The sequence below is a fragment of the Carica papaya genome, chromosome 5 (genome assembly GCF_054855325.1).
Source record: "Carica papaya isolate Zhongbai chromosome 5, ASM5485532v1, whole genome shotgun sequence".
NCBI lineage: Eukaryota > Viridiplantae > Streptophyta > Magnoliopsida > Brassicales > Caricaceae > Carica > Carica papaya.
In genome coordinates this window covers 27,241,185-27,262,820 of record NC_142313.1, presented here as the reverse complement: position 1 = coordinate 27,262,820, position 21,636 = coordinate 27,241,185, and the positions used below count along the sequence as shown (strand labels likewise).

The 21,636-nt window shown below is 46.5% G+C and overlaps 5 non-coding genes and 36 pseudogenes across 5 annotated transcripts; 14 read left to right on the top strand and 27 right to left on the bottom strand.

Moving 5' to 3' along the window:
• The first annotated feature begins 352 nt into the window (after positions 1-352).
• LOC148256694 (5S ribosomal RNA) lies at positions 353-471 on the top strand (annotated as a pseudogene).
• A 205-nt stretch (positions 472-676) lies between these two features.
• On the top strand, positions 677-795 carry LOC148256693 (5S ribosomal RNA; annotated as a pseudogene).
• A 206-nt stretch (positions 796-1,001) lies between these two features.
• Positions 1,002-1,120, top strand: LOC148256692 (5S ribosomal RNA; annotated as a pseudogene).
• Positions 1,121-1,681: 561 nt separating this feature from the next.
• LOC148256691 (5S ribosomal RNA) lies at positions 1,682-1,800 on the top strand (annotated as a pseudogene).
• A 556-nt stretch (positions 1,801-2,356) lies between these two features.
• Positions 2,357-2,475, top strand: LOC148256690 (5S ribosomal RNA; annotated as a pseudogene).
• A 205-nt stretch (positions 2,476-2,680) lies between these two features.
• Positions 2,681-2,799, top strand: LOC148256689 (5S ribosomal RNA; annotated as a pseudogene).
• Positions 2,800-3,680: 881 nt separating this feature from the next.
• Positions 3,681-3,799, top strand: LOC148256688 (5S ribosomal RNA; annotated as a pseudogene).
• A 209-nt stretch (positions 3,800-4,008) lies between these two features.
• On the top strand, positions 4,009-4,127 carry LOC148256687 (5S ribosomal RNA). Its single transcript, XR_015819616.1, has one exon. It is a non-coding gene; the product is annotated as a 5S ribosomal RNA (ribosomal RNA).
• Positions 4,128-4,690: 563 nt separating this feature from the next.
• On the top strand, positions 4,691-4,809 carry LOC148256686 (5S ribosomal RNA; annotated as a pseudogene).
• A 205-nt stretch (positions 4,810-5,014) lies between these two features.
• On the top strand, positions 5,015-5,133 carry LOC148256685 (5S ribosomal RNA; annotated as a pseudogene).
• A 996-nt stretch (positions 5,134-6,129) lies between these two features.
• On the top strand, positions 6,130-6,248 carry LOC148256684 (5S ribosomal RNA). Its single transcript, XR_015820690.1, has one exon. It is a non-coding gene; the product is annotated as a 5S ribosomal RNA (ribosomal RNA).
• A 205-nt stretch (positions 6,249-6,453) lies between these two features.
• On the top strand, positions 6,454-6,572 carry LOC148256683 (5S ribosomal RNA; annotated as a pseudogene).
• Positions 6,573-6,777: 205 nt separating this feature from the next.
• Positions 6,778-6,896, top strand: LOC148256682 (5S ribosomal RNA). Its single transcript, XR_015820987.1, has one exon. It is a non-coding gene; the product is annotated as a 5S ribosomal RNA (ribosomal RNA).
• A 996-nt stretch (positions 6,897-7,892) lies between these two features.
• Positions 7,893-8,012, top strand: LOC148256681 (5S ribosomal RNA; annotated as a pseudogene).
• Positions 8,013-8,135: 123 nt separating this feature from the next.
• On the bottom strand, positions 8,136-8,254 carry LOC148256680 (5S ribosomal RNA; annotated as a pseudogene).
• Positions 8,255-8,456: 202 nt separating this feature from the next.
• On the bottom strand, positions 8,457-8,575 carry LOC148256679 (5S ribosomal RNA; annotated as a pseudogene).
• Positions 8,576-9,140: 565 nt separating this feature from the next.
• On the bottom strand, positions 9,141-9,259 carry LOC148256678 (5S ribosomal RNA; annotated as a pseudogene).
• A 206-nt stretch (positions 9,260-9,465) lies between these two features.
• On the bottom strand, positions 9,466-9,584 carry LOC148256677 (5S ribosomal RNA; annotated as a pseudogene).
• A 209-nt stretch (positions 9,585-9,793) lies between these two features.
• LOC148256676 (5S ribosomal RNA) lies at positions 9,794-9,912 on the bottom strand (annotated as a pseudogene).
• Positions 9,913-10,115: 203 nt separating this feature from the next.
• On the bottom strand, positions 10,116-10,233 carry LOC148256675 (5S ribosomal RNA; annotated as a pseudogene).
• Positions 10,234-10,794: 561 nt separating this feature from the next.
• LOC148256674 (5S ribosomal RNA) lies at positions 10,795-10,913 on the bottom strand (annotated as a pseudogene).
• Positions 10,914-11,118: 205 nt separating this feature from the next.
• Positions 11,119-11,237, bottom strand: LOC148256673 (5S ribosomal RNA; annotated as a pseudogene).
• A 562-nt stretch (positions 11,238-11,799) lies between these two features.
• On the bottom strand, positions 11,800-11,918 carry LOC148256672 (5S ribosomal RNA; annotated as a pseudogene).
• A 200-nt stretch (positions 11,919-12,118) lies between these two features.
• LOC148256671 (5S ribosomal RNA) lies at positions 12,119-12,237 on the bottom strand (annotated as a pseudogene).
• Positions 12,238-13,419: 1,182 nt separating this feature from the next.
• On the bottom strand, positions 13,420-13,538 carry LOC148256670 (5S ribosomal RNA; annotated as a pseudogene).
• Positions 13,539-14,080: 542 nt separating this feature from the next.
• On the bottom strand, positions 14,081-14,199 carry LOC148256669 (5S ribosomal RNA; annotated as a pseudogene).
• Positions 14,200-14,408: 209 nt separating this feature from the next.
• On the bottom strand, positions 14,409-14,527 carry LOC148256668 (5S ribosomal RNA). Its single transcript, XR_015819787.1, has one exon. It is a non-coding gene; the product is annotated as a 5S ribosomal RNA (ribosomal RNA).
• A 562-nt stretch (positions 14,528-15,089) lies between these two features.
• On the bottom strand, positions 15,090-15,208 carry LOC148256667 (5S ribosomal RNA; annotated as a pseudogene).
• A 518-nt stretch (positions 15,209-15,726) lies between these two features.
• On the bottom strand, positions 15,727-15,845 carry LOC148256666 (5S ribosomal RNA; annotated as a pseudogene).
• A 563-nt stretch (positions 15,846-16,408) lies between these two features.
• LOC148256665 (5S ribosomal RNA) lies at positions 16,409-16,527 on the bottom strand (annotated as a pseudogene).
• Positions 16,528-16,731: 204 nt separating this feature from the next.
• On the bottom strand, positions 16,732-16,850 carry LOC148256664 (5S ribosomal RNA; annotated as a pseudogene).
• Positions 16,851-17,409: 559 nt separating this feature from the next.
• On the bottom strand, positions 17,410-17,528 carry LOC148256663 (5S ribosomal RNA; annotated as a pseudogene).
• A 562-nt stretch (positions 17,529-18,090) lies between these two features.
• Positions 18,091-18,209, bottom strand: LOC148256662 (5S ribosomal RNA; annotated as a pseudogene).
• A 209-nt stretch (positions 18,210-18,418) lies between these two features.
• LOC148256661 (5S ribosomal RNA) lies at positions 18,419-18,537 on the bottom strand (annotated as a pseudogene).
• A 180-nt stretch (positions 18,538-18,717) lies between these two features.
• LOC148256660 (5S ribosomal RNA) lies at positions 18,718-18,836 on the bottom strand (annotated as a pseudogene).
• A 204-nt stretch (positions 18,837-19,040) lies between these two features.
• Positions 19,041-19,159, bottom strand: LOC148256659 (5S ribosomal RNA). Its single transcript, XR_015820087.1, has one exon. It is a non-coding gene; the product is annotated as a 5S ribosomal RNA (ribosomal RNA).
• Positions 19,160-19,364: 205 nt separating this feature from the next.
• Positions 19,365-19,483, bottom strand: LOC148256658 (5S ribosomal RNA; annotated as a pseudogene).
• A 205-nt stretch (positions 19,484-19,688) lies between these two features.
• On the bottom strand, positions 19,689-19,807 carry LOC148256657 (5S ribosomal RNA; annotated as a pseudogene).
• A 204-nt stretch (positions 19,808-20,011) lies between these two features.
• On the bottom strand, positions 20,012-20,130 carry LOC148256656 (5S ribosomal RNA; annotated as a pseudogene).
• Positions 20,131-20,816: 686 nt separating this feature from the next.
• LOC148256655 (5S ribosomal RNA) lies at positions 20,817-20,935 on the bottom strand (annotated as a pseudogene).
• Positions 20,936-21,140: 205 nt separating this feature from the next.
• LOC148256654 (5S ribosomal RNA) lies at positions 21,141-21,258 on the bottom strand (annotated as a pseudogene).
• Positions 21,259-21,636: the final 378 nt, after the last annotated feature.

The window sequence follows — 21,636 nt, the reverse complement described above, 5'->3', positions numbered from 1 at the left end:
GTGCGATCATACCAGCACTAATGCAACGGATTCTATCAGAACTCCGTAAGTAAGGGTGCTTTGGCGAGAGTAGTACTAGCATGGGTTACCTCCTGCGAAGTCCTTATATTGCACCCATTTTCTTGTGAAGCCCTCGTGTTGCACCCATTTTTTTGTAGATGATTCTTTCGACGTTACACGCGACTTGAATTATGGTCCTCAGGTTTATTCGCAAATGTGAGTCACGGCGCTGTAGCATTTTACTTGATATTAGAACGAGAACGGGAGGTGTAGTGCGCACGCACAAGGAAACAAATGACGGGAGGGGGAAGAAAGGAGAATGAGTTTATGAATTTGCAGCGCAAAATTAAACAGGTGCGATCATACCAGCACTAATGCACCGGATCCCATCAGAACTCCGCAGTGAAGTCTTCTTGGGCGAGATTAGTACTCGGATGGGTGACCTCCTGGGAAGTCCTCGTGTAGCACCAATTTCTTTTCAAATGGGTCGTTCGACGTTACGCGCGTCTGGAACTAGGGTCCGCTGGTTTATACGCAAATGTGAGTCAAGAAGCAGGGGCATTTTAATCGATATTAGAACGAGAATGAGAGGTGAAGTGTGAACGCACAAGGAAACAAATGACAGGAGGGGGAAGAAATGAGAAGGAGTGTATGTATTTGCAGCACGAAATTAAACTGGTGCGATCAAACCAACACTAAAGGTCCAGATCCCATCAGAACTCCGTAGTTAAGTGTGCTTGGGCGAGAGTAGTACTTGGATGGGTCACCACCTGAGAAGCCCTCGTGTTGCACCTATTTTTTTTTTGGATGGGTTGTTCGACGTTACGCGCGACTTTAATTATGGTCCGCAGATTTATTCACAAATGTGAGTCACGGCGCTGTGGCATTTTACTTGATATTTGAGCGAGAACGAGAGGTGCAGTGCGCACGCACAAGGAAACAAATGACGGGAGGGGGAAGAAAGGAGAAGGAGTTTATGTATTTGCAGCGCGAAATTAAACAGGTGCAATCATACCAGCACTAATACACCGGATCCCATCAGAACTCTGCAGTTAAGTGTGCTTGGGCGAGAGTAGTACTCGGATGGGTTACCTCTTGGGAAGTCCTCGTGTCGCACTAATTTTTTTTCAGACGGGTCATTCGACGTTACGCGTGACAGGAACTAGGGTCCACTGGTTCATACGCAAATGTGAGTCAAGAAGCAGGAGCATTTTAATCGATATTAGAACGAGAAAGAGAGATGCAGAGTGCACGCATAAGGAAACAAATGACGGGAGGGGGGATGGAGGGAGAAAAAGTGTATGTATTTGCAGCGCAGAATGAAACATGAGCAATCATACCAGCACCAATGCATCGGATTCTATCAGAACTCCGCAAGTTAACGGTGCTTGGGCGAGAGTAGCACTAGGATGGGTGACTTCCTTCGAAGTCCTTTTATTTCACCCATTTTCTTAGGAAGTCCTCGTGTTGCTCCCATTTTTTTGCAGATGATTCTTTCGACGATACGCGCGACTTGAATTATGGTCCTCAGGTTTATTCGCAAATGTGAGTCACGGCACCGTAGCATTTTACTTGATATTAGAACGAGCACAGGAGGTGCAGTGTGCACGCACAAGGAAACAAATGACGGGAGGGGGAAGAAAGGAGAACGAGTTTATGTATTTGCAGCGTGGAATTAAACGGGTGCGATCATACCAGCACTAATGCACCGGATCCCATCAGAACTCCGCAGTTAAGTGTGCTTGGACGAGAGTAGTACTCGGATGAGTTACCTCCTGGGAAGTCCTCGTGTCGTACCAATTTTTTTTCAGACGGGTCGTTCGACGTTACGCGCGACTGGAACTAGTGTCCGCTGGTTCATACGCAAATGTGAGTCAAGAAGCAGGGGGATTTGAATCGATATTAGAACGAGAAGGAGAGGTGCAGTGTGAATGCATAAGGAAACAATTGATGGGAGGGGGAGGGAAGGAGGAGTGTATGTATTTTCAGCATGAAATGAAACAAGTGCGATCATACTAGCACAAATGCAACAGATTCTATCAGAACTCCGTAGGTAAGGGTGCTTGGGCGAGAGTAGTACTAGCATGGGTTACCTCCTGCGAAGTCCTTATATTTCACCCATTTTCTTGTGAAGTCCTCTTGTCGCACCAATTTTTTTTCAGACGGGTCGTTCGACGTTACGGGCGTCTGGAACTAGGGTCCGCTGGTTTATACGCAAATGTGAGTCAATAAGCAGGGGCATTTTAATCGATATTAGAACGAGAATGAGAGGTGAAGTATGATCGCACAAGGAAACAAATGACGGGAGGGGGAAGAAAGGAGAAGGAGTGTATATATTTGCAGCGAAAAATTAAAGAGGTGCGATCATACCAGCACTAATGCACCGGATCCCATCAGAACTCTGCAGTGAAGTGTGATTGGGCGAGATTAGTACTCGGATGGGTGACCTCCTGGGAAGTCCTCGTGTCGCACCAACTTTTTTTCAGACGGGTCGTTCGACGTTACGCGCGTCTGGAACTAGGGTCCGGTGGTTTATACGCAAATGTGAGTCAAGAAGCAGGGGCATTTTAATCGATATTAGAACGAGAATGAGAGGTGAAGTGTGAACGCACAAGGAAACAAATGACGGGAGGGGGAAGAAAGGAGAAGGAGTATATGTATTTGCAGCGCGAAATTAAACAGGTAGAATCATACCAGCACTAAAGCTCCGGATCCCATCAGAACTCCGCAGTTAAGTGTGCTTGGGCGAGGGTAGTTCTCGGATGGGTGACCACTTGGGAAGCCCTCGTGTTGCACCTATTTTTTTCGGATGGGTTGTTCGACGTTACGCGCTAATGGAATTATAAACTGCTGGTTCATTTGCAAAGGTGAGTCACGGTGCCGGGTCATATTACTTGATATTAGAACGAGAAAGAGAGATGCAGAGTGCACGCACAAGGAAACAAATGACGGGAGGGGGGATGGAAGGAGAAAGAGTGTATGTATTTGCAGTGCAGAATGAAACATGAGGGATCATGCCAGCACTAATGCAACAGATTCTATCAGAACTCCGAAGTTAAGGGTGATTGGGCGAGAAAAGTACTCGGATGGGTGACCTCCTGCGAAGTCCTTATATTTCACCCATTTTCTTGGGAGGTCCTCGTGTTGCACCCGTCTTTTTGCAGATGATTCTTTCGACGTTACGCGCGACTTGATTTATTGTTAGCAGGTTTATTCGCAAATGTGAGTCACGGCACCGTGGCATTTTACTTGATATTAGAACGAGTACGGGAGGTGTAGTGCGCACGCACAAGGAAACAAATGACGGGATGAGGAAGAAAAGAGAAGGAGTGTATGTAGTTGAAGTGCAAAATTAAACAAGTGGCATCATACCAGCACTAATGCACTGGATCCCATCAGAACTCAGCAGGTAAGTGTGCTTGGGAGAGAATAGTACTCGGATGGGTGACCTCTTGGGAAGTCCTCGTATCGTAACAATTTTTTTTTAGATGGGTCGTTCGACGTTACGCGCAACTGGAACTATGGTCCACTTGTTTATACGCAAATGTGAGTCAAGAATCAGGGGCATTTTAATCGATATTAGAACGAGAAGGAGAGGTGCAGTGTGAACGCACAAGGAAACAAATGATGGGAGGGGGGAGGGAAGAAGGAGTGTATGTATTTTCAGCACGAAATTAAGCAGGTGCGGTCACACCAGCACAAATGCACCGGATCCCATCAGAACTCCGCAGTTAAGTGTGCTTTGACGAAAGTAGTACAATGATGGGTTACCTCATGGGAAGTTCTCGTGTTGCACCCATTTTCTTTTTTTCAGATGTGCCGTGCGACGTTACGGGCGACTTTAATTATGGTCCGCAGATTTATTCGTAAATGTGAGTCACGGCACTGTGGCATTTTACTTGATATTTGAACAAGAACGAGAGGTGCAGTGCGCACGCACAAGGAAACAAATGACGGGAGGGGGAAGAAAGGAGAAGTAGTTTATGTATTTGCAACGCGAAATTAAACAGGTGTGATCATACCAGCACTAATGCACCGGATCCCATCAGAACTCCGCAGTTAAGTGTGCTTGGGCGAGAGTCGTACTCGGATGGGTGACCTCCTGGGAAGTTCTCGTGTCGCACTAATTTTTCTTTTCAGACGGGTCGTTCGACGTTGCGCGCGACTGGAACTAGGGTCCACTGGTTTATACGCAAATGTGAGTCAAGAAACAGGGGCATTTTAATCCATATTAGAACGAGAAGGAGAGATGCAGAGTGCACGCACAAGGAAACAAATGACGGGAGGGGGGATGGAGGGAGAAAAAGTGTATGTATTTGCATCGCAGAATGAAACATGAGCAATCATACCAGCACCAATGCAACGGATTCTATCAGAACTCCGCAAGTTAAGGGTGCTTGGGCGAGAGTAGCACTAGGATGGGTGACCTCCTGCGAAGTCCTTATATTTCACCCATTTTCTTAGGAAGTTCTCGTGTTGTACCCATTTTTTTGCAGATGATTCTTTCGACGTTACGCGCGACTTGAATTATGGTCTTCAGGTTTATTCGCAAATGTGAGTCACGGCGCTGTAGCATTTTACTTGATATTAGAACGAGAACGGGAGCTACAGTGCGCACGCACAAGGAAACAAATGACGGGAGGGGGACGAAAGGGGAATGAGTTTATGTATTTGCAGCGCGAAATTAAACAGGTGCAATCATTCCAGCACTAATGCACCGGATCCCATCAGAACTCTGCAGTTAAGTGTGCTTGGGCGAGAGTAGTACTCGGATGGGTGACTTGTTTGGAAGTCCTCGTGTCGCACCAATTTTTTTTCAGACGGGTCGTTCGACATTACGCGCGACTGGAATTAGGGTCCGCTGGTTTATACGCAAATGTGAGTCAAGAAGCAGGGGCATTTTAATCGATACTAGAACGAGAATGAGAGGTGAAGTGTGAACGCATAAGGAAACAAATAATCAGAGGGGGAAGAAAGGAGAAGGAGTGTATGTATTTGCAGCGCGAAATTAAACAGGTGCGATCATACCATCACTAAAGCTACGGATCCCATCAGAACTCCGCAGTTAAGTGTGCTTGGGCGAGAGTAGTACTCTGATGGGTGACCACTTGGGAAGCCCTCGTGTTGCACCAATTTTTTTTCGGATGGGTTGTTCGACGTTACGCGCGAATGGAATTATAAACCGCTGGTTCATTTGCAAAGGTGAGTCACGGTGCCGGGGCATATTACTTGATATTAGAACGAGAAAGAGAGATGCAGAGTGCACGCACAAGGAAACAAATGACGGGAGGGGGGATGGGAGGAGAAAGAGTGTATGTATTTGCAGTGCAAAATGAAACATGAGGGATCATACCAGCACTAATGCAAAGGATTCTATCAAAACTCCGCAATTAAGGGTGCTTGGGCGAGAAAAGTACTCGGATGGGTGACCTCCTGCGAAGTCCTTATATTTCACCCATTTTCTTAGGAGGTCCTCGTGTTGCACCCATCTTTTTACAGATGATTCTTTCGACGTTACGCACGACTTGATTTATGGTGACCTCCTGGGAAGTCCTCATGTTGCACCCATTTTTTTTCGGATGGGTCGCTCGACGTTACGCGCGAATGCAATTATAAACCGCTGGTTCATTCGCAAAGGTGAGTCACGATGCTAGGGCATTTTACTTGATATTAGAACGAGAAGGAGAGATGCAGAGTGCACGCACAAGGAAACAAATGACGGGAGAGGGGATGGAGGGAGAAATAGTGTATGTATTTGCAGCGCAGAATGAAACATGAGCGATAAAACGAGCACCAATGCAACGGATTCTATCAGAATTCTGCAAGTTAAGGGTGCTTGGGCGAGAGTAGCACTAGGATAGGTGACCTCATGCGAAGTCCTTATATTTCACCTATTTTCTTAGAAAGTCCTCGTGTTGCACCCATTTTTTTGCAGATGATTCTTTCGACGGTACGCGCGACTTGAATTATGGTCCTCATGTTTATTCGCAAATGTGAGTCACGGCACCGTAGCATTTTACTTGATATTAGAACGAGCACGGGAGGTGCAGTGCGCACGCACAAGGAAACAAATGACGGGAGGGGGAAGAAAGGAGAAGGAGTTTATGCATTTGCAGCGCGGAATTAAACAGGTGCGATCATACCAGCACTAATGCACCGAATCCCATCAGAACTCCGCAGTTAAGTGTGCTTGGGCGAGTGTAGTACTCGGATGGGTGACCTCCTGGGAAGTCCTCGTGTCGCACCAATTTTTTTTCAGACGGGTCGTTCGAAGTTACGCGCGACTGGAACTAGGGTCCGCTGGTTTATACGCAAATGTGAGTCAAGAAGCAGGGGCATTTTAATCGATATTAGAACGAGAATGAGAGGTGAAGTGTGAACGCACGAGGAAACAAATGACGGGAGGGGGAAGAAAAGAAAAGAAGTTTATGTATTTGTAGCGCGAAACTAAACAGGTGCGATCATACCAGTACTAAAGCCCCGGATCCCATCAGAACTCTGCAGTTAAGTGTGTTTGGGTGAGACTAGTACTCAGATGGATGACCTCCTGGGAAGTCCTCGTGTCGCACCAATTTTTTTTCAGACGGGTCGTTCGACGTTACGCGCGTCTGGAACTAGGGTCCACTGGTTTATACACAAATGTGAGTCAAGAATCAGGGGCATTTTAATCGATATTAGAATGAGAATGAGAGCTAAAGTGTGAACGCACAAGGAAACAAATGACCGCAGGGGGAAGAAAGGAGAAGGAGTATATGTATTTGCAACGCGAAATTAAACAGGTGCGATCATACCAGCACCAAAACTCTGGATCCCATCAGAACTCCGCAGTTAAGTGTGCATGGGCGAGGGTAGTACTCGGATGGGTGACCACTTGGGAAGCCCTCGTGTTGCACCTATTTTTGTTCGGATGGGTTGTTCGACGTTACGCGCGAATGGAATTATAAACTGCTGGTTCATTTGCAAAGGTGAGTCACGGTGCCGGGTCATTTTACTTGATATTAGAATGAGAAAGAGAGATGCAGAGTGCACGCACAAGGAAACAAATGACGGGAGGGGGGATGGGAGGAGAAAGAGTGTATGTATTTGTAGTGCAGAATGAAACATGAGGGATCATACCAGCACTAATGCGACGGATTCTATCAGAACTCCGCAGTTAAGGGTGCTTGGGCGAGAAAAGTACTCGGATGGGTGACCTCCTGCGAAGTCCTTATATTTCACCCATTTTCTTGGGAGGTCCTCGTGTTGCACCCATCTTTTTGCAGATGATTCTTTCGACGTTACGCGCGACTTGATTTATGGTGACCTCCTGGGAAGTCCTCATGTTGCACCCATTTTTTTTCGGATGGGTCGCTCGATGTTACGCGCGAATGCAATTATAAACCGCTGGTTCATTCGCAAAGGTGAGTCACGATGCTAGGGCATTTTACTTGATATTAGAACGAGAAGGAGAGATGCAGAGTGCACGCACAAGGAAACAAATGACGGGAGAGGGGATGGAGGGAGAAATAGTGTATGTATTTGCAGCGCAGAATGAAACATGAGCGATAAAATGAGCACCAATGCAACGAATTCTATCAAAACTCTGCAAGTTAAGGGTGTTTGGGCGAGAGTAGCACTAGGATGGGTGACCTCATGCGAAGTCCTTATATTTCACCTATTTTTTTAGAAAGTCCTCGTGTTGCACCCATTTTTTTGCAGATGATTCTTTCGACGTTACGCGCGACTTGAATTATGGTCCTCATGTTTATTCGTAAATGTGAGTCACGGCACCGTAGCATTTTACTTGATATTAGAACGAGCACGGGAGGTGCAATGCGCACGCACAAGGAAACAAATGACGGGAGGGGGAAGAAAGGAGAAGGAGTTTATGTATTTGCAGCGCAGAATTAAACGGGTGCGATCATACGAGCACTAATGCACCGGATCCCATCAGAACTCCGCAGTTAAGTGTGCTTGAGCGAGAGTAGTACTCAGATGGGTGACCTCCTGGGAAGTCCTTGTGCGTGCACTCTGCATCTCTCTTTCTCGTTCTAATATCAAGTAATATGCCCCGGCACCGTGACTCACCTTTGCAAATGAACCAGCTGTTTATAATTCTATTCGCGCGTAACGTCGAGCAACCCATCCGAAAAAAATAGGTGCAACACGAGGGCTTCCCAAGTTGTCACCCATCCGAGTACTACTCTCGCCCAAGCACACTTAAGTGCGGAGTTCTGATGGGATCCGGGGCTTTAGTGCTGGTATGATCGCACTTGTTTAATTTCGCAATGCAAATACATACACTCCTCCTTTTTTCCCCCTCCAGTCATTTGTTTCCTTGTGCGTTCACACTTCACCTCTTCTTCTCGTTCTAATATCGATTAAAATGCCCCTGCTTCTTGACTCACATTTGCGTATAAACCAGCGGACCCTAGTTCCAGTGGTGCGTAACGTCGAACGACCGGCCTGAAAAAAAATTGGTGCGACACGAGGACTTCCCAAGAGGTCACCCATCTGAGTACTACTCTCGCCCAAGCACACTTAACTACGAAGTTCTGATGGGATCCGGTGCATTACTGCTGGAATGATTGCACCTGTTTAATTTCCCGCTGCAAATACATAAACTCATTCCCCTTTCGTCCCCCTCTCGTCATTTGTTTCCTTGTGCATGCGCACTGCAGCTCCCGTTCTCGTTCTAATATCAAGTAAAATGCTACAGTGCCGTGACACACATTTGCGAATAAACCTAAGGACCATAATTCAAGTCGCGCGTAACGTCGAAAGAATCATCTCCAAAAAAATGGGTACAACACGAGGACTTCCTAAGAAAATGGGTGAAATATAAGGACTTCGCAGGAGGTAACCCATGCTAGTACTACTCTCGCCCAAGCACCCTTAACTTGCGGAGTTCTGATAGAACCCGTTGCATTTGTGCTAGTATGATTGCTCATGTTTCATTTTGCGCTGCAAATACATACACTTTTTCTCCCTCCATCCCCCCTCCCGTCATTTGTTTCCTTGTGCGTGCACTCTGCATCTCTCCTTCTCGTTCTAATATCGATTAAAATGCCTCTGCTTCTTGACTCACATTTGCGTATAAACCAGTGGACCATAATTAAAGTCACGCGTAACGTCGAACGGCACATCTGAAAAAAAGAAAATGGGTGCAACACGAGAACTTCCCAGGAGGTAACCCATCATTGTACTACTTTCGCCAAAGCACACTTAACTGCGGAGTTCTGATGGGATCCGGTGCATTTGTGCTGGTGTGACCGCACCTGTTTAATTTCGTGCTGAAAATACATACACTCTTTCTCCTCCCATCCCCCCTCCCGTCATTTGTTTCCTTGTGCGTGCACTCTGCATCTCTCTTTCTCATTCTAATATCAAGTAATATGCCCCGGCACCGTGACTCACCTTTGCAAATGAACCAGCGGTTTATAATTTCATTCGCGTGTAACGTCGAACAACCCATCCGAAAAAAAATAGGTGCAACACGAGGGATTCCCAAGTCGTCACCCATCCGAGTACTACGCTCGCCCAAGCACACTTAACTGCGGAGTTCTGATGGGATCCGGAGCTTTAATGCTAGTAAGATCGCACCTGTTTAATTTCGCGCTGCAAATACATACACTCCTTCTCCTTTCTTCCCCCTCTCGTCATTTGTTTCCTTGTGCGTGCGCACTGCACCTCTCGTTCTCGTTCAAATATCAAGTAAAATGCCACGGCGCCGTGACTCACATTTACGAATAAACCTGCGGACCATAATTAAAGTCGCGCGTAACATCGAACGGCACATCTAAAAAAAATAAAATGGGTGCAACGCGAGAATTTCCCAGGAGGTAACCCATCATTGTACTACTTTCGCCAAAGCACACTTGACTGCGGAGTTCTGATGGGATCCGGTGCATTTGTGCTGGTGTGACCGCACCTGTTTAATTTCGTGCTGAAAATACATACACTCCTTCTTCCCTCCCCCCTCCCATCATTTGTTTCCTTGTGCGTTCACACTGCATCTCTCATTCTCGTTCTAATATCGATTAAAATGCCCCTGATTCTTGACTCACATTTGCGTATAAACCAGCGGACCATAGTTCTAGTCGCGCCTAACGTCGAACGACCCATCTGAAAAAAAATTGTTGCGATACGAGGACTTCCCAAGAGGTCACCCATCCGAGTACTACTCTCGCCCAAGCACACTTAACTGTAGAATTCTGATGGGATCCAGTGCAGTAGTGCTGGTATGATGCCACTTGTTTAATTTTGCGCTTCAATTACATACACTCATTCTCGTTTCTTCCTCATCCCGTCATTTGTTTCCTTGTGCGTGCGTATTGCACCTCCCCTACTCGTTCTAATATCAAGTAATATGCCACGGCGCCGTGACTCACATTTGCAAATAAACCTGCGGACCATAAATCAAGTCGCGCATAACGTCGAAGGAATCATCTGCAAAAAGACGGGTGCAACACGAAGACCTCCCAAAAAAATGGGTAAAATATAAGGACTTCGCAGGAGGTCACCCATCCGAGTACTTTTTTCGCCCAAGCACCCTTAACTGCGGAGTTCTGATAGAATCCGTTGCATTAGTGCTGGTATGATCCCTCATGTTTCATTCTGCACTGCAAATACACACACTCTTTCTCCTCCCATCCCCCCTCCCGTCATTTGTTTCCTTGTGCGTGCACTCTGCATCTCTCTTTCTCATTCTAATATCAAGTAATATGCCCCGGCACCGTGACTCACCTTTGCAAATGAACCAGCGGTTTATAATTCCATTCGCGTGTAACGTCGAACAACCCATCCAAAAAAAAATATGTGCAACACGAGGGATTCCCAAGTCGTCACCCATTCGAGTATTACGCTCGCCCAAGCACACTTAACTGCGGAGTTCTGATGGGATCCGGAGCTTTAGTGCTGGTAAGATCGCACCTGTTTAATTTCGCGCTGCAAATACATACACTCCTTCTCCTTTCTTCCCCCTCCCGTCATTTGTTTCCTTGTGCGTTCACACTTCACCTCTCATTCTCGTTTTAATATCGATTAAAATACCCCTGCTTCTTGACTCACATTTGCGTATAAACTAGCGGACCCTAGTTCCAGACGCGCGTAACGTCGAAAGACCCGTCGGAAAGAAAATTGGTGCGACACGAGGACTTCCCAGTAGGTCACCCATCCGAGTACTACTCTCGCCCAAACACACTTAACTGCGGAGTTCTGAAGGAATCCGGTGCATTAGTGCTGGTATGATCGCACCCGTTTAATTCTGCGCTGCAAATACATAAACTCCTTCTCCTTTCTTCCCCCTCTCGTCATTTATTTCCTTGTGCGTGAGCACTGCACCTCCCGTTCTCGTTCTAATATCAAGAAAATGCTACAGCACCGTGAATCACATTTGCGAATAAACCTGAGAACTATAATTCAAGTCGCGCGTAACATCGAAAGAATAATCTGCAAAAAAATGGGTACAACACGAGGACTTCACAAGAAAATGGGTGAAATATAAGGACTTCGGAGGAGGTAAGCAATGCTAGTACTACTCTCGCCCAAGCACCCTTACCTACGGAGTTCTGATAGAATCCGTTGCATTTGTGCTGGTATGATCGCACCTGTTTCATTTCACGCTGCAAATACATACACTCCTTCTCCTTTCTTCCCCCTCCCGTCATTTGTTTCCTTGTGCGTGCGCACTGCACCTCTCGTTCTCGTTCAAATATCAAGTAAAATGCCACGGCACCGTGACTCACATTTGCGAATAATCCTGCGAACCATAATTAAAGTCGCGCGTAACGTCGAACGGCACATCTGAAAAAAAGAAAATGGGTGCAACACGAGAACTTCCCAGGAGGTAACACATCATTGTACTACTTTCGCCAAAGCACACTTAACTGCAGAGTTCTGATGGGATTCGGTGCATTTGTGCTGGTGTGACCGCACCTGTTTAATTTCGTGCTGAAAATACATACACTCCTTCCCTCCCCCCCTCCCATCATTTGTTTCCTTGTGCGTTCACACTGCACCTCTCCTTCTCCTTCTAATATCGATTAAAATACCCCTGATTCTTGACTCACATTTGCATAAAAACCAGCGGACCATAGTTGCAGTCGCGCGTAACTTCGAACGACCTGTCTGAAAAAAATTGGTGCAACACAAGGACTTCCCAGGAGGTCACCCATCCGAGTACTACTCTCGCCCAAGCACACTTAACTACAGAGTTCTGATGGGATCCAGTGCATTAGTGCTGGTATGATCGCACCCGATTAATTTCGTGCTGCAAATACATAAACTGCTTCTCCTTTCTTCCCCCTCCCGTCATTTGTTTCCTTGTGCGTGTGCACTGCACCTCCCGTGCTCGTTCTAATATCAAGTAAAATACTACGGTGCCGTGACTCACATTAGCGAATAGACTTGAGGACCATAATTCAAGTCGCGCGTAACGTCGAAAGAATCATTTGCAAAAAAATGGGTGCAACACGAGGACTTTACAAGAAAATGGGTGAAATATAAGGACTTCGCAGGAGGTAACCCATGCTAGTACTACTCTCGCCCAAGCACCCTTACCTACGGAGTTCTGATAGAATCCGCTGCATTAGTGCTGGTATGATCGCACCTGTTTAATTCTGCACTGCAAATACATACACTCTTTCTCCTCCCATCCCCCCTCCCGTCATTTGTTTCCTTGTGCGGGCACTCTGCATCTCTCTTTCTCGTTCTAATATCAAGTAATATGTCCCGGCACCGTGACTCACCTTTGCAAATGAACCAGCGATTTATAATTCCATTCGCGCGTAACGTCGAACAACCCATCCGAATATTAATCTCGCCCAAGCACACTTCACTGCGGAGTTCTGATGGGATCCGGTGCATTAGTGTTGGTATGATCGCACCTGTTTAATTTTGCGCTGCAAATACATAAACTCATTCCCCTTTCTTCCCCCTCCCGTCATTTGTTTCCTTGTGCGTGCGCACTGCACCTCCCGTTCTCGTTCAAATATCAAGAAAATGCTACAGCACCGTGACTCACATTTGCGAATAAACCTGAGGACCATAATTCAAGTCGCGCGTAACGTCGAAAGAATCATCTGCAAAAAAATGGGTGCAACACGAGGACTTCACAAGAAAATGGGTGAAATATAAGGACTTCACAGGAGGTAACCCATGCTAGTACTACTCTCACCCAAGCACCCTTACCTACGGAGTTCTGATAGAATCTGATGCATTAGTGCTGGTATGACCGCACCTGTTTAATTTCATGCTGAAAATACATACACTCCTTCTTCCCTCCCCCCCTCCCATCATTTGTTTCCTTGTGCGTTCACATTGCACCTCTCCTTCTAATATCGATTAAAATACCCCAGATTCTTGACCCTCATTTGCGTATAAACCAGCGGACAATAGTTCCAGTCGCGCGTAATGTCGAACGACCCGTCTGAAAAAAAATTGGTGCAACACAAGGACTTCCCAGGAGGTCACCCATCCGAGTACTACTCTCGCCCAAGCACACTTAACTGCGGAGTTCTGATGGGATCCAAGGCAATGGTGCTGGTATGATTGCACCCGTTTAATTTCGCACTGCAAATAGATAAACTCCTTCTCCTTTCTTCCCCCTCCCGTCATTTGCTTGTGCGTGCGCACTGCACCTCCCGTGCTCGTCCTAATATCAAGTAAAATACTACGGTGCCTTAACTCACATTTGCGAATAAACCTGAGGACCATAATTCAAGTCGCGCGTAATGTCGAAAGAATCATCTGCAAAAAAATGGGTGCAACACGAGGACTTCCTAAGAAAATGGGTGAAATATAAGGACTTCGCAGGAGGTCACCCATCCTAGTGCTACTCTCGCCCAAGCACCCTTAACTTGCGGAGTTCTGATAGAATCCGTTGCATTGGTGCTGGTATGATTGCTCATGTTTCATTCTGCGCTGCAAATACATACACTTTTTCTCCCTCCATCCCCCTTCCCGTCATTTGTTTCCTTGTGCGTGCACTCTGCATCTCTCTTTCTCGTTCTAATATCTTCTTGACTCACATTTGTGTATAAACCAGTGGACCCTAGTTCCAGTCGCGCGTAACGTCGAACGACCCGTCTGAAAAAAAAAATTAGTGCGACACAAGTACTTCCCAGGAGGTCACCCATCCGAGTACAACTCTCGCCCAAGCACACTTAACTGCGGAGTTCTGATGGGATCCGGTGCATTAGTGCTAGTATGATCGCATCTATTTAATTTCGCGCTACAAATACATAAATTCCTTCTCCTTTGTTCCCCCTCCCGTCATTTGTTTCCTTGTGCGTGCGCACTGCACCTCTCGTTCTCGTTCTAATATCAATTAAAATGCCCCTGCTTCTTTACTCACATTTGCGTATAAACCAGTGGACCCTAGTTCCAGTCGCGCGTAACGTCGAACGACCCGTCTGAAAAAAAGAAAATGGGTGCAACACGAGAACTTCCCAGGAGGTCACCCATCCGAGTACTACTCTCGCCCAAACACACTTAACTGCGGAGTTCTGATGGGATCCGGTGCATTAGTGCTGGTATGATTGCACCCGTTTAATTCCGCGCTGCAAATACATAAACTCCTTCTCCTTTCTTCCCCCTCCCATCATTTGTTTCCTTGTGCGTGCGCACTGCACCTCCCGTGCTCGTTCTAATATCAAGTAAAATGCTACGGTGCCGTGACTCACATTTGCGAATAAACCTGAGGACCATAATTCAAGTCGCGCGTATCGTCGAAAGAATCATCTGCAAAAAAATGAGTGCAACACGAGGACTTCCTAAGAAAATTGGTGAAATATAAGGACTTCGCAGGAGGTCACCCATCCTATTGCTAATCTCGCCCAAGCACCCTTAACCTGCGGAGTTCTGATAGAATCCGTTGCATTGGGGCTGTTATGATTGCTCATGTTTCATTCTGCGCTGCAAATACATAAACTTTTTCTCCCTCCATCCCCCCTCTCGTCATTTGTTTCCTTGTGCGTGCACTCTGCATCTCTCCTTCTCGTTCTAATATTAATTAAAATGCCCCTACTTCTTGACTCACATTTGCGATAAACCAGCGGACCCTAGTTCCAGTCGCGCGTATCGTCGAACAACCCGTCTGAAAAAAAAATTTAGTGCAACACGAGGACTTCCCAGGAGGTCAACCATCTGAGTACTACTCTCGCCCAAGCACACTTAACTGCAGAGTTCTGATTGGATTCGGTGCATTAATGCTGGTATGATCGCACCTATTTAATTTCGCGCTGCAAATACATAAACTCCTTCCCCTTTCTTCCCCCTCTCGTCATTTGTTTCCTTGTGCGTGCGCACTGCACCTCTCGTTCTCGTTTAAATATCAAGTAAAATGCTACAGCGCCATGACTCACATTTGCGAATAAACCTGAGGACAATAATTCAAGTCGCGCGTAACGTCGAAAGAATCATCTCCAAAAAAATGGGTACAACACGAGGACTTCCTAAGAAAATGGGTGAAATATAAGGACTTCGCAGGAGGTAACCCATGCTAGTACTACTCTCGCCCAAGCACCCTTAACTTGCGGAGTTCTGATAGAACCCGTTGCATTGGTGCTGGTATGATTGCTCATGTTTCATTCTGCGCTGCAAATACATACACTTTTTCTCCCTCCATCCCCCCTCCCGTCTTTTGTTTCCTTGTGCGTTCACACTGCACCTCTCGTTCTCGTTCTAATAAACCAGCGGACCCTAGTTCCAGACGCGCATAACCTCGAACGACCGTTTGAAAAAAAATTGGTGCGACACGAGGACTTCCCAGGAGGTCACACATCCGAGTACTAATCTCGCCCAAGCACACTTCACTGCGGAGTTCTGATGGGATCCGGTGCATTAGTGCTGGTATGATCGCACCCTTTTAATTCCGCGCTGCAAATACATAAACTCCTTCTCCTTTCTTCCCCCTCCCGTCATTTGTTTCCTTGTGCGTGCGCACTGCACCTCCCGTGCTCGTTCTAATATCAAGTAAAATGCTATGGTGCCGTGACTCACATTTGCGAATAAACCTGAGGACCATAATTCAAGTCGCGCGTAACGTCGAAAGAATCATCTGCAAAAAAATGGGTGCAACACGAGGACTTCACAAGAAAATGGGTGAAATATAAGGACTTCGCAGGAGGTAACCCATGCTAGTACTACTCTCGCCCAAGCACCCTTACCTACGGAGTTCTGATAGAATCTGTTGCATTAGTGCTGGTATGATCGCACCTGTTTCATTTCACGCTGCAAATACATACACTCCTTCTCCTTTCTTCCCCCTCCCGTCATTTATTTCCTTGTGCGTGCGCACTGCACCTCTCGTTCTTGTTCAAATATCTAGTAAAATGTCACGACGCAGTGACTCACATTTGCGAATAAATCTGCGGAACATAATTAAAGTCGCACGTAACGTCGAACGGCACATCTAAAAAAAAGAAAATGGGTGCAACACGAGAACTTCCCAGGAGGTAACCCATCATTGTACTACTTTCGCCAAAGCACACTTAACTGCGGAGTTCTGATGGGATCCGGTGCATTTGTGCTGGTGTGACCGCACTTGTTTAATTTCGTGCTGAAAGTACATACACTCCTTCTTCCCTCCCCCCCTCCCATCATTTGTTTCCTTGTGCGTTCACACTGCACCTCTCCTTCTCGTTCTAATATCGATTAAAATACCCCTGATTCTTGACTCACATTTGCGTATAAACCAGCGGACCATAGTTCAAGTTGCGCGTAACGTCGAACGACCCGTCTAAAAAAAAATTGGTGCAACACAAGGACTTCCCAGGAGGTCACCAATCCGAGTACTACTCTCGCCCAAGCACACTTAACTGCGGAGTTCTGATGGGATCCAGTGCATTAGTGCTGGTATGATCGCACCCGTTTAATTCCGCGCTGCAAATACATAAACTCCTTCTCCTTCCTTCCCCCTCCCGTCATTTGTTTCCTTGTGCGTGCGCACTGCACCTCCCGTGCTTGTTCTAATATCAAGTAAAATACTACGGTGCCGTGACTCACATTTGCGAATAGACCTGAAGACCATAATTGAAGTCGTGCGTAACGTCGATAGAATCATCTGCAAAAAAATGGGTGCAACACGAGGACTTCACAAGAAAATGGGTGAAATATAAGGACTTCGCAGGAGGTAACCCATGCTAGTACTACTCTCGCCCAAGCACCCTTACTTACGGAGTTCTGATAGAATCCGTTGAATTAGTGCTGGTATGATCGCACTTGTTTCATTTCGTGCTGAAAATATATACACTCCTTCTCCTTCCCTCCCCCTCCCATCAATTGTTTCTTTGTGCATTCACACTGCACATCTCCTTCTCGTTCTAATATCGATTAAAATGCCCCAGCTTCTTGACTCACATTTGCGTATAAACAAGCGGACCATAGTTCCAGTCGCGCGTAACGTCGAACGACCAGTTTGAAAAAAAATTGGTGCGACACGAGGACTTCGCAGGAGGTCACCAATCCGAGTACTACTCTCACCCAAGCACACTTAACTGCGGAGTTCTGATGGGATCCGGTGCATTAGTGCTGGTATGATCGCACCCGTTTAATTTTGGGCTGCAAATACATAAACTCCTTCTCCTTTCTTCCCCTTCCCGTCATTTGTTTAATTGTGCATGCGCACTGCACCTCCAATGCTCGTTCTAATATCAAGTAAAATGCTACGGTGCCGTGACTCACATTTGCGAATAAAACTAAGGACCATAATTCAAGTCGCGCGTATCGTCGAAAGAATCATCTGCAAAAAAATGGGTGCAACACGAGGACTTCCTAAGAAAATGGGTGAAATATAAGGACTTCGCAGGAGGTCACCCATCCTAGTGCTACTCTCGCCCAAGCACCCTTAATTTGCGGAGTACTGATAGAATCCGTTGCATTGGTGCTGGTATGGTTGCTCATGTTTCATTCTGCGCTGCAAATACATACACTTTTTCTCCCTCCATCCCCCCTCCCATCATTTGTTTCCTTGTGCGTGCACTTTTCATCTCTCCTTCTCATTCTAATATCGATTAAAATGCCCCTGCTTCTTGACTCACATTTGCGTATAAACCAGTGGACCCTAGTTCTAGTCGCGCGTAACGTCGAATGACCCGTTTGAAAAAAAAATTAGTGCGACACGAGGACTACCCAGGAGGTCTCCAATCCGAGTACTACTCTCGCCCAAGCACACTTAACTGCGGAGTTCTGATGGGATCCGGTGCATTAGTGCTGGTATGATCGCACCTGTTTAATTTCACGCTGCAAATACATAAACTCCTTCACCTTTCTTCCCCCTCCCGTTATTTGTTTCCTTGTGCGTGCGCACTGCACCTCTCGTTCTCGTTCAAATATCAAGTAAAATGCCACGGCGCCGTGACTTACATTTGCTAATAAATCTGCAGATCATAATTAAAGTCGCGCGTAACGTCGAACGGCACATCTGAAAAAAAGAAAATGGGTGCAACACGAGAACTTCCCTTGAGGTAACCCATCATTGTACTACTTTCGCCAAAGCACACTTAACTGCGGAGTTCTGATGGGATCCGGTGCATTTGTGCTGGTATGACCGCACCTGTTTAATTTCGTGCTGAAAATACATACACTCCTTCTTCCCTCCCCCCCTCCCATCATTTGTTTCCTTGTGCGTTCACACTGCACCTCTCCTTCTCGTTCTAATATCGATTAAAATGCCCCAGATTCTTGACTCACATTTGCGTATAAACAAGCGGACCATAGTTCCAGTCTGAAAAAAAATTGTTGCGATACGAGGACTTCCCAAGAGGTCACCCATCCGAGTACTACCATCGCCCAAGCACACTTAACTGTGGAGTTCTGATGGGATCCGGAGCTTCAGTGCTGGTATGATCGCACCTGTTTAATTTCGCGCTGCAAATACATACACTACTTCTCTTTTCTTCCCCCTCCCGTCATTTGTTTCCTTGTGCGTTCACACTTACCTCTCATTCTCGTTCTAATATCGATTAAAATGCCCCTGCTTCTTGACTCACATTTGCGTATAAACCAGCGGACCCTAGTTCCAGTCGCGCGTAACTTCGAACGACCCGTATGAAAAAAATTTGGTGCGACACGAGGACTTCCCAGGAGGTCACCCATCCGAGTACTACTCTCGCCCAAGCACACTTAACTGCGGAGTTCTGATGGGATCCAGTACATTAGTGCTGGTATGATCGCACCCGTTTAATTTTGCGCTGCAATTACATAAACTCCTTCTCCTTTCTTCCCCCTCCCGTCATTTGTTTCCTTGTGCGTGCGCATTGCATCTCCCGTGCTCGTTCTAATATCAAGTAAAATGCTACGGTGCCGTGACTCACATTTGCGAATAATCCTGAGGACCATAATTCAAGTTGCGCGTAACGTCAAAAGAATCATCTACAAAAAAATGGGTGCAACACGAGGACTTCCTAAGTGGTCACCCATCCGAGTACTACTCTCGCCCAAGCACACATAACTGCGGAGTTACGATGGGATCGGTTGCATTAGTGCTGGTATGATCGCACCTGTTTAATTTCGCGCTGTAAATACATAAACTCCTTCTCCTTTCTTCCCCCTCCCGTCATTTGTTTCCTTGTGCGTGCACTCTGCATCTTTCTTTCTCGTTCTAATATCAAGTAATATGCCCCGGCACCGTGACTCACCTTTGCAAATGAACCAGTGGTTTATAATTCCATTTGCGCGTAACGTCGAACAACCCATCCGAAAAACAATAGGTGCACCACGAGGGCTTCCCAAGTGGTCACCCATCCGAGCACTACTCTCGCCCAAACACACTTAATTGCAGAGTTCTGATGGGATCTGGAGCTTTAGTGCTGGTATGATCGCACCTATTTAATTTCGCACTGCAAATACATACACTCCTTCTCCTTTCTTCCCCCTCCCGTCATTTGTTTCCTTGTGCGTTCACACTTCACCTCTCATTCTCGTTCTAATATCGATTAAAATGCCTCTGCTTATTGACTCACATTTGTGTATAAACCAGCGGACCCTAGTTCCAGACGCGCGTAACGTCGAACGACCCGTCTGAAAAAAATTTGTGCGACACGAGGACTTCCCAGGAGGTCACCCATCAAAGTAATAATCTCGCCCAAGCACACTTCACTACGGACTTCTGATGGGATCCGGTGCATTAGTGCTGGTGTGATCGCACCTGTTTAATTGTTGCGATACGAGGACTTCCCAAGAGGTCACCCATCCGAGTACTACTCTAGCCCAAGTACACTTAACTGCAGAGTTCTGATGGGATCCAGTGCATTATTGCTGGTATGATGCCACTTGTTTAATTTTGCCCTTCAAATACATACGCTCCTTCTCTTTTCTTCCTCCTCCCGTCATTTGTTTCCTCGTGCGTGCGCACTGCACCTCCCGTACTCGTTCTAATATCAAGTAAAATGCCACGGCGCCGTGACTCACATTTGTGAATAAACCTGCGGACCATAAATCAAGTCACGCGTAACGTCGAAAGAATCATCTGCAAAAAGATGGATGCAACACGAGGAACTCCCAAGAAAATGGGTGAAATATAAGGACTTCCCAGGAGGTCACCCATCCGAGTACTTTTCTCGCCCAAACACCCTTAACTGCGGAGTTCTGATAGAATCCGTTGCATTAGTGCTGGTATGATCCCTCATGTTTCATTCTGCACTACAAATACATACACTCTTTCTCCTCCCATCCTCCCTCCCGTCATTTGTTTCCTTTTGCGTGCACTCTGCATCTCTCTTTCTCGTTCTAATATCAAGTAATATGCCCCGGCACCGTGACTCACCTTTGCAAATGAACCTGCGGTTTATAATTCCATTCGCGAGTAACGTCGAACAACCCATCCGAAAAAAAAATAGGTGCAACATGAGGGATTCCCAGGTGGACACCAATCCGAGTACTACTCTCGTCCAAGCACACTTAACTGCGGAGTTCTGATGGGATCCGGAGCTTTAGTGCTGGTGTGATCGCACTTGTTTAATTTCGCGCTGCAAATACATACACTCCTTCTCCTTTCTTCCCCCTCCCGTCATTTGTTTCCTTGTGCGTTCACACTTTACCTCTCATTCTCGTTTTAATTTCGATTAAAATGCCCCTGCTTCTCGACTCACATTTGCGTATAAACCAGCGGACCCGAGTTCCAGACGCGCGTAACGTCGAACGACCCATCTGAAAAAAAATTGGAGCGACATGAGGACTTCCCAAGAGGTCAACCATCCGAGTACTAATCTCGCCAAGCACACTTAACTGCGGAGTTCTGATGGGATCCGGGGCTTTAGTGCTGGTATGATTGCACCTGTTTAGTTTCGCGCTGCAAATACATACACTCCTTCTCCTTTCTTCCCCCTCCCGTCATTTGTTTCCTTGTGCGTTCACACTTCACCTCTATTCTCGTTCTAATATCGATTAAAATGCCCCTGCTTCTTGACTCACATTTGCGTATAAACCAGCAGACCCTAGTTCCAGACGAGCGTAACGTCGAAAGAATCATCTGCAAAAAGATGGGTGCAACATGAGGACCTCCCAAGAAAGTGGGTGAAATATAAGGACTTCGCAGGAGGTCACCCATCCGAGTACTTTTCTCGCCCAAGCACCCTTAACTACGGAGTTCTGATAGAATCCGTTGCATTAGTGCTGGTATGATCCCTCATGTTTCATTCTGCACTGCAAATACAT